Here is a 9640-nt window from a genome sequence, read left to right on the forward strand (position 1 = left end):
TAGCAAAATATATTGCGTGTACCGGAGCCTGCGTGATCACTGCATTTTTTAGCCTTCTATGAGAAGAGACGGTTACTCTGTAATTTATGGTCATACAGACAGAAGCTAAACATAATTCAAAACTGTAAAATATTTCGCGAAATATATATTTTTTTCTGTTTTATACCATTTCATTGATTGATTCGTTGTAAAATAATGCTTACATTGTCCTTGAAATAGGCTATAGGAATTAAAAGAATCCATAAAGGCTTGCTTTATGTTATGTTTGTTTATTAACCCGTGTTTTTTTTTTCATCTACAGAAAAAAATAAACAATGTTTGATGGTTAAGCTCCAGCTTATAGCGAATGTTTTAACGGGTTTTCAGCTTTTAAAATGTATGTTTTCTAACAGGAAATAATACACCGCAACATACCCCTTATATTTAACGATCAAAAAATGCTCCAAACGTTTTTCTAAATTAACTAAAAAAACTAAACTAAATTAGACTAAATATAATCACTTTGCCAATACATACAAAATTGAACTAACGGGGAAAATATTTTTGTCCCGTCAATTGCTTCGATATCACTGTCAGTCACCGCTCTTTCAAGAATGAACCCAGCATAAATATGCAGATGTAAATATATATATTTAGCATAGCCAAATGTATTATTTTAAATTACTGCTGGTTAAAAATACTACTTACAGGCCTAATCACAGCCTAATCATTTACAGGCCTAAAGCACAGACTGTATGGACTATTTAAATTGAGCAGTACAACGTTTTATATGTTCCTTTAACTATATTCGATTTTTGATAATGAACAGGTTGCTATGTCAAGTTAAAAAAGTGGAACAGAGCTCTGGAAGCGGAACAGATACCTACGAGATCAAATGCGGATATCGCATTATTCACGCTCACGTGCTGTGTTGCTGATAAACAAGATATAGTTTCAGTTCTGTTGCTTTTATATGGAAATAAATACGATACACAAGACATGATATTAGATTAAAAAATAAAACATTTTAGAAGAGAATGCAACATCACAGTTGTTTGAACAACTGTGTCCTCAGCCAGTCGTTTCCCATCGATTCCGCGCAGATTTGGCTCATCTCAAATGAGCCTCTTACTGTACAGTAGCTCGCGGTAATTTTCGCTGCCGCTTCAGTTCAGTGCGTTACATGACTGCCCCCTACTGATCATGTCTTTCCTGTGTCAATGCATTTTCTGTGTTCACGGGAAATACTCCGGTGTCACGCGAGATCACTTTCCTTCCCGCATGCAATTTGGATGGCCAGATCTGTAGCTTATCACCCTGGCCGGTCCATTTGGGCCATTTCTTTGTGCCAATACAGCCCCAAGACCTACTGGACTTGCGTCAACTATCAGTTCAGTCAGCTTGTTTGGGTCAAAATAAGTCATCACGGCATCACTTGTGAGACTTTGTTCTAGTCTATTAAGTGACCTTTGGTGTTCTTCTGTCCAAGACCAGCCAAAAGCTTTTCTTGTGAGTTCCCTCAAAGGGTGAGCTATAGTGGAAAAATCCTTGATAAAGCGGGCACTGTAATTAGCCATGCCAAGAAGACTGTGGACTTCACTAGCATTAGTGGGTGCGGCAGCATCATGAAGTGCCTGAACCTTCTTGGGATCAGGAGAGAATCCACCATCTGAAAATACATATCCAAAAAAATCAAGAGTGGTTTGTGCATATGAGCACTTGGCCTTATTAAGTGTCAGGTTCTTCTGTTTCAGTCGCTGAAATGTCGCCCTAAGAGCTTGATCATGGGCAGCCCTTGTGCTACCAAAAACCAAAATGTCATCACTGAGGTTTATAACGCCTGGGATGCCATCCAGGGCTTGTTGAACCACATTTTGGAATACTTCTGCAGCAGAGGAAACTCCAAAACTCAGTCTTTTGTAGCGTTGCAGTCCTACATGAGTAGAGAATGTTGTGATAAATCGTGAAGATGGTTGTAATTCTAGCTGGTGATATCCACAGTTTAAAACTAGCTTAGAGAAGAACCTGGATCCATTGAGGGCATGAATTATGTCATCCACTGTAAGCGTGAGATGTCTTTCTCGTTTAATGGCTTGGTTTGGTATCCTCATGTCCACACAAATACGCACGGCTTCTGGGTCTTTTGGCTTTGGAACAGGGACTATTGGAGATACCCATGGAGTGGGACCATCCACCTTCTCAATGATATCAAGGTCCTCAAGACGTTTCAATTCAGCTTCAATTCGCTTACTTACATGAAATGGTACTCTCCTGTGAGGTTGTGTGACTGGGGAAACATCTTTCTTAATATGTAACTTGACCTGAAAGTCTTTTAATTTGCCCACTCCACTAAGAAGGTCAGCATACTCAGAGATGAGATCACCTATTGTATTACCTTTTGTTGGGTTCGAGGCGATCATGGATTGCACCAGCAGTGTCACAGCCAAGCAAACTTCCATTGTTCCCTTTTAGCACGTGGAATATAGCATGAGAGAATCGTGACTTGGACTCCACCAGCGAGGTAAATTTTCCAATGGTAGCCAGTGGTGTGCGTGAACCATATGAAAAAATTGGAACTGTGCATCTAGTGAGTGAGGGCTTGTATCTCAATTTCTGATAAGTTGTTTCATCCAGAATATTTACAGTCGCCCCCTGTGTCAAGCATCACCTTTACATTGCAGCCACAAACCTTTGTCATTGTCTGTGGAAGATCTGCTCTTGGTCATGAAACTGTGTAGAGATATTCTTCAGAAGATCCCGTCTGTACATCGCCTGTTACTTGCGATGTGATGGTACTATTATCACTGGTGTGTACATAATGCACTTCATGTCGACCTCTGACACCCCCTTGTGGCCGTTTGGAGCGACAGCATTTCGCAAAATGTCCTTGTTTACCACAAGCGTGACATGTTTTCCCTCGTGCCGGGCACGGAGCATCTTCACGGTGAAGAAAAATAATAGATCAATTGTAGCATGTTTTTTTTTTCACAGCTTCCCTCCCCAACTGTATGGCCAGGACATTCTCCCTTGTATGGTCATGAGTTGTACTGTGTCGTGCTTCTTCCATTCCTGACGCCTGCATCTCGGCAATTGCCATAGTTCTGCCAAGCGCAAGGAGCTCCGTTAATGTCATCTCTGGCCTTTGTAGTGCTTGACGCCGCAGTCTATTACACGTGCACGTCTAAATGATCATAGTTTTGATCTCTCGATCAGCATCAGGAAAGTCACACGTCGCTGCTAATTGTCGCAGTCTTGTATGATAGGAGTCCAGTGGTTCATCTGCCAGCTGCCGGGCTCATCTGAACTTGAACGTTTCATGTTAATTTTAGGTAAAAAGTACTCACTCAGTTTATCTTTCGCGCGTTTGTAGTCCGTTGCCTCTCCAGTGTCAGCGAGTGTGTCAAAGATGTCCTGTACTGCTTCACCTGCATAATGCAGAAGCATTGCACGTTTTCTTGCATCATCTTTTACATCCAGAGCAATCGTGACGTTTTCAAAATGCTGCAGCCACTTCTTCCACCAAAAGGACAAGTTGTGATCTTCGGTGATATCAAAAACAGGGAACGATGGTAATGAAGTGGCCATGTTTGTGGAAAAGGAATAGGTTAAATCCTCGTCGCCAGTGTAAAATGCCACGCTTATATAATAGAGAACAAAATAATGCCTGAACACTTTATTCAGATTTCTGCACTCCTTACGAACACACACACCGAAAACTTTTTTTCTTTTATCCCCCTGGGAGCCTCGAGCACCCCCTCTTGGATCCAAAATAAACACTGTCAACTTACAACAATAAGAAACAAACATTACAGCAGCCACACGCCAAGCCATTTTCAGCTTCACTTCAGTCTCCACACTAAACAACATTTTCAACCTTCTCACATAACCACAATAAATAATACAAAACCACCCACAACAAATTTCACACCCCGCAAGATCTGAAAATAATTAACAACACTGGCCACTACTCCTGGCCCCGCCCCCTAGTGACCTCTGTGACCCCTACACCTTTGATCTTTGTAACCTTTGACCCGACCTGTCATTTTGACGAAAGCGGTATTATTATACTCTCTAGGGTCCATAAAGACAAGGTTCAGTGAGTTTTGTGTGGAAAAACTTGACTGGCCTGCAGAAATCCCAGACCTCAACTCCCAGTGTTGGGTAAGTTACTTTAAAAAAGTAACTAATTACTAATTACTAATTACTTAATCAATGTTGTATTTAAAATACTTATCTACTTACTGTGTCTGAAAAGTAACTTAATTACTCAATAAGTAATTTAACTAAATACTTCTTAAAATCCCTATAAACCTTCAGTGGACAAACAATAGAAATTAAATTCTTTAAATAATAAATAATAAAAAAAAACATATGAGTCAAACATGAAATAGTTTAGCCTTTTACCTTTCTGAATCATCTTTATTACATTCTATAAAAAAACATTCTATAATAATAAATCTTTTAGTAAGAAATGTAACCTTCTTCAGGTAAGAAACACATAACAAAATAACAAAAAAATATTATTCTTCAACATATCTGAATAACAAAAAAGCTTAACTTAAGAAATGTTAACATGAAACATGAAACTTACTTTCAAAGCAATGAGTACCATATTCATACATAATGTATGTAATCATGTCATGTTTCAACAAAGTGAAGTTAACTGTAACCTTTAGTTAACAAACAGAATTCCTCTGAAACTTCCTCAAACCAATGAGCACCATATTTCATGCATACTGTATGCACTCATGTTTTCCAAAAAACTTTTTGTACTACTTAGCTGCTTTGTTTTTGAAAAAGTGGTTGTATCTCATTAATGTAAGTCTCTCAAAGCGTTCACTTGACAGCCTGTTCCTTCTGGGCGTAAGCACAAGATTGCCCAGGCTAAAAAGCCTTTCGACTGGTGCGCTTGATGGTGTGGCTGTGTTGTGCCTCAGTGAAATGGCCTTAATCCTGGGAAACTGGCTAAGAACACCCAGCTCAGACCCAGCAGATTTCAAATATTCCATCACCTCTGTTTCAGCAGAGTAGGTACAGTCGTCCTCCTCAAATGAAAAAAAGTCATCAGTGGAGTCTGCAGGTTTCTTGTGATCTTGAGCATGTTGTTGGTCTTCAAGAGACAACCCATGGCACTCTGTAGTAAGCATTGCCCTAACCATGCCTTTTTTCTCTTCTTCTCTGATCCAGCGTAACTTAAATTTAGGCAAAGTGACTGCAGCCAGGAGAGCTTCTTTATTGTCCATCATTGAGGAAAAGCGCACCTTGATCGCCTATGAGACAAAAATACATCAGACACTTCAGACACTTCACATAAGAGCATGATAAATAAAACAAAAATGTATTTTAGGGTAAGGTCAGAATCTAGCAATTTGTACTATATGTATAATATATATATATATATATATATATATATATATTAGATTACCTTAACAATGACATCAGGGAGAGATGCTGTCAGCTTAAGCTCATCCCGCAGTGCCAGCGTCCTGGACATTAGAATCTCCAGAGTTGGAAGAAGGATTCCAAAATAGCAGTTCTCTTCTCCTTGCAATATGTCTAGCGCAACAGTGAGTGGCTTCAACACGATGCAATACTCCTTTAGGAACAGATACTCCCGATCAGTGAAGCATTTGATTCCAAACTGAGTGCAGACAGTATTTAATTCAGTAAGGGGAATGTCAGTGATCCTGGACAGGGCGTCGTGAAATGAATTCCATCGTGTTGAAATAGGCACTATGAGTTTTTTCTTGAAAAAATTATCTACTAACTCTGAAGCAACAGAAGAACGGTTTGCTTTTGTCCACATTGCAGAACACTTTGAAGTTGCACTTCGGTAGATGAATTTTGACTCATTTGCTTGAAGCCATTTCTCGACATCATGAAAAATTAAGTTCAGTGTGTGTGATGCACACCTTAAGTGTGGAGGGAGAGAAAACTGTCCTTCTGATTCTGTGGAGAGGGTCTGCTCAACATCAGTAAATGTCACCTCTTCATCTTCTTCGGATTCCTCATCAGAGTCTGATTTTTGGAACATTCTAAAAGCTTTGATAAAATTGGACCCGTTGTCTGTCACGGTGGCTGTCACTTTAGAGTTCAGTCCATAAGCCGAATGTACTTGCTCGATTTCATTGCCGATTACATCATATGTGTGTCTCCCTCGCACTCTTTTACATGCTAGTGCTGCATGTCCTCGTACAAAAGTAGAAGGATCAATCCAATGTGCCGTCATTCCGAGAAAACTTTTGTTATGGCTGGTCCAAATGTCAGCAGTCGTGGAAATATATTGCAAACTCTCGAATTTCCCTTTAAGCTCCATTTCCATGTCAGCATAACACTCGTCTAAGTAAGTCGAAAACGTTTTTCGATCGGGCAGTGCTGCTTTTTTGCCACACACAGGTATTTTGTTTAATATGCACCTAAAAGACGGAGATTCTACAGTACGCAGCGGTAGCATCTCTTCCACAATGTAGCCTGCAATCATTTTTTTAAACTCACCTTCAGACACTTTCTGCACTGCCAAAGTAAAATCAAGTTTTGCCTGCTTAGCAGGAGTTGCCGCTGGGTTATCCGTCGATGATGAACAAGGATCACTCAGAAGTGTTCGTCTATGCTGCCGTGTCAGGTGTTTCAGTAGATTACTCGTGCTATTGACAGCGGCCGATAGTTTTTTCTCCCCAGGACATAGCTTACATAGTACAGTAATGTTCTTGTCTGCTTGTTTAAGGAAACTGAAGTGATGGGAATATTTCCATTTTTTAAAACAGCCACTCGCTTCAGCCGAGTCCGACATCTTCCGCTTTAGAATAGGACTATATAAGACTATAACTGGCGCGAAATCACGTGCACCTGCACTACAACGATTTTAAAGCGGCAGAGTTTACTTTTACCTTTAGAACATAAATTAATAAAATTAAATAATGATATTCAGCGAGTTTAATTATTTTTCAATGTAACGCAAGTACATTACAAGTAACTGTAATTAAAATACCTACAAATGAACAGTAATCAGTTACTCTACTTTTTCAGTGGAAAAGTAATTTAATTACAGTAACGCGTTACTTAGTAACGCGTTACACACAACACTGTCAACTCCACTGAACACTTTTCAGATGAACTAGAATGGAGATTGCGAGCCAGGCTTTCACATCCAACACCAGTGTCTGACCTCACAAATTATCTTCTAAACGAATGGGCAAAGATTCCCACAGACACACTACAAGGTCTTGTGGAAATCTTTCCCAGAAGAGTGGCAGCTGTTATAGCTGCAAAGGTGGAACCAGCTCCATATTGATGCCTATGGATTAGGAATGTGATGTCATAAAAGTTCCTGTAGGTGTAATGGCTAGGTGTCCCAATAGTTTTGTCCATATAGTGTATAAATATACTGTATACACATATCATTAATTCCTGCTTGGTACTTTCAGGCCACAGAGGTTCAGTTTGATCCCTGATTCCATCGGTTCCCCTGTTGTGCTCTTACACTCTTCTACAGTATATCTGTTCATATACTTGGTCTTCAGCTGGTTCCTGAAATATAGGGTTTCTCTCACTGGCTGCAGACTTCACCATCTGAGAGATCAAAGAGAAGAAATGATGAAAACATGAAGAACTGCAATAATGAAACGTCTGAGTCCTGAAGTTACTTATACGAGACTCACCATCAGAGTATCGTAGTCAGGTGACCTGTTTCTCACATCCAGAGCTGCGTAAGTATCACTTTGCGCATCTGTAGGACAGCTCTGTGCAGACAAAATGTTACATGTGGGTGTCTACCTTTTAACATTAATTTGAAATATCAGTTACACTTTTAAGGTGTGCTCCTTAGCTATTAATAAACTGTTATTAATATTTTGACAACATATTAAAATATAAAAAAGATCTATAAAAAAGATTTACTTACAAAGTATTACGGTATTACAAAGACATCTTAGTCTTAATTTCTAATATCAGCTAATTTCTCAGTAAGATTAATAATCCATGGTTTTATATTTGCAAGTGATTTACAAGCTGATTGTATCATTGTAACATATTTCTAAATGTACCATTAGTCACATCATAGATGGACACAAGCTATACAGTTATATTGCAATACCTTAACTTTGACATAATCTGTTTTTCCAAATGTTACTTTTAGTCTTTCATTTAGCTAATCTATTTCAGCATGTGTGTAGGACAGTGAAAAGTCATTTTGTGTGATATGTTAGAATTCTGAAGTCAGGGTAATGTCCCAGCTCATGTATTGAAATGGCTCTTTCACTGAACATGCTACGTTACAATCAGCCCACCTGTGTTCCGCCTCCTCTGTTACCTTCCTCACTCAGTAAATTAGTCTTCCTCCTAAAATATGACATCAAGCAGACCTTGAGCAGGTACAAAGTACATTGATGAAGTGAACATATGTGTCCTATCAAGGGATGTAAAAAACAGCCTATTCAAGTTTTAGATAAAATGACTGATAAAGAAAAATGTAAAGAGTCCCCAGGAAGAAAGTGGTGTTTGTGACACTCTGGGTAGACTTTAAATGAATACTTTTAAAAAGAAATAAAACCTCTTAATTTGTCTATAATACTTGACTGCGATTTCTACAAAATAAAGTATAAAACACTCACCTCATTATGCAGATGATAATTGTAAGAGTAACAGCTAAAATGGGCAACGATATCCCAACAACAATAGGTATGAATGTTGCATTAGATTTAGCTGAAAAAAGAGGAAAACAGCAAAACACTTTTAGCTCAAACAACTTGGTTCATGAAATTATAATTGTGTTTATATTATCAAATAATGTATCACTGAAATGTCATTTTATTATGGACACACAGATGTGTGGTGACTAAGTAGAATCAGAATACAGTAAAACCGGTCTAAGTCGACACTCGCGGGACCAGCTTAAAAGTCACGACTTAGAGAATTGACGAGATACACCTAAGTCGACACTTTGGCGACTTATGTCTATCTCGCCGTTTTGTCGACTAGTAAATATAACTCGCCGTTTTGTCGACTAGTAAATATAACTCGCCGTTTTGCCGACCTATAAAATCAACACTTTGGCGACTTACGTCTATCTCGCCGTTTTGTCGACTAGTAAATATAACTCGCCGTTTTGCAGACTTATAAAATCGACACTGATGTAAAGTGGTTTAATATCCGTTTTTCTCCTGAAATCCACAACAATCTCCTTGGTCTTAATTGTGTTCAGGAGAAGGTTGTTATCTGTGCACCACGCTGTCAGCCGCTCCTCTTCGCCTCTGTAGGCGGACTCATCCTACCCAGAAATAAGCCCTACTACAGTGGTGTCGTCTACAAATTTGACGATGGTGTTACTGTGGTGGGTGGGGGCGCAGTAATGTGTGTACAGAGAGTACAGCAGAGGGCTCAACACACAGCCCTGGGGAGAGCCGGTACTGATGCTGATAGCTGAGAAGATGTGGGAGCCCACCCTAACCCTCTGTGTGCGTTTTTTCAGGAAGTCTTTAATCCATGGACAGGTGGAATATGGGACACGGTAGCATGGAGAGCAACAGCAACAGTGTCCTCAGTAGACTTATTCGCCCTGTAAGCAAAATGGTACACACCGAAAGTGAGAGGGATGAAAGACATTATATGACTCAGAACCAGTCTCTCAAAGCACAGAACCGGGGTGAGTGCGACTGGCCGATAG

General features: G+C 39.6%; 2 long non-coding RNA genes across 2 annotated transcripts; both read right to left on the bottom strand.

Annotated features, from left to right (window-relative positions):
• Positions 1-4377: 4377 nt before the first annotated feature.
• LOC140587058 (uncharacterized) lies at positions 4378-7059 on the bottom strand. The gene is made up of 2 exons (XR_011988814.1): positions 5405-7059; positions 4378-5249 (listed from the first exon to the last, which is right to left on the bottom strand). It is a non-coding gene; the product is annotated as an uncharacterized lncRNA (long non-coding RNA).
• A 311-nt stretch (positions 7060-7370) lies between these two features.
• On the bottom strand, positions 7371-8679 carry LOC140587057 (uncharacterized). Its single transcript, XR_011988813.1, has 4 exons — positions 8589-8679; positions 8265-8316; positions 7638-7718; positions 7371-7548 (listed from the first exon to the last, which is right to left on the bottom strand). It is a non-coding gene; the product is annotated as an uncharacterized lncRNA (long non-coding RNA).
• Between the last annotated feature and the right edge of the window lie 961 nt (positions 8680-9640).

Source organism: Paramormyrops kingsleyae, unplaced genomic scaffold (genome assembly GCF_048594095.1).
Source record: "Paramormyrops kingsleyae isolate MSU_618 unplaced genomic scaffold, PKINGS_0.4 ups144, whole genome shotgun sequence".
Taxonomy (NCBI): domain Eukaryota; kingdom Metazoa; phylum Chordata; class Actinopteri; order Osteoglossiformes; family Mormyridae; genus Paramormyrops; species Paramormyrops kingsleyae.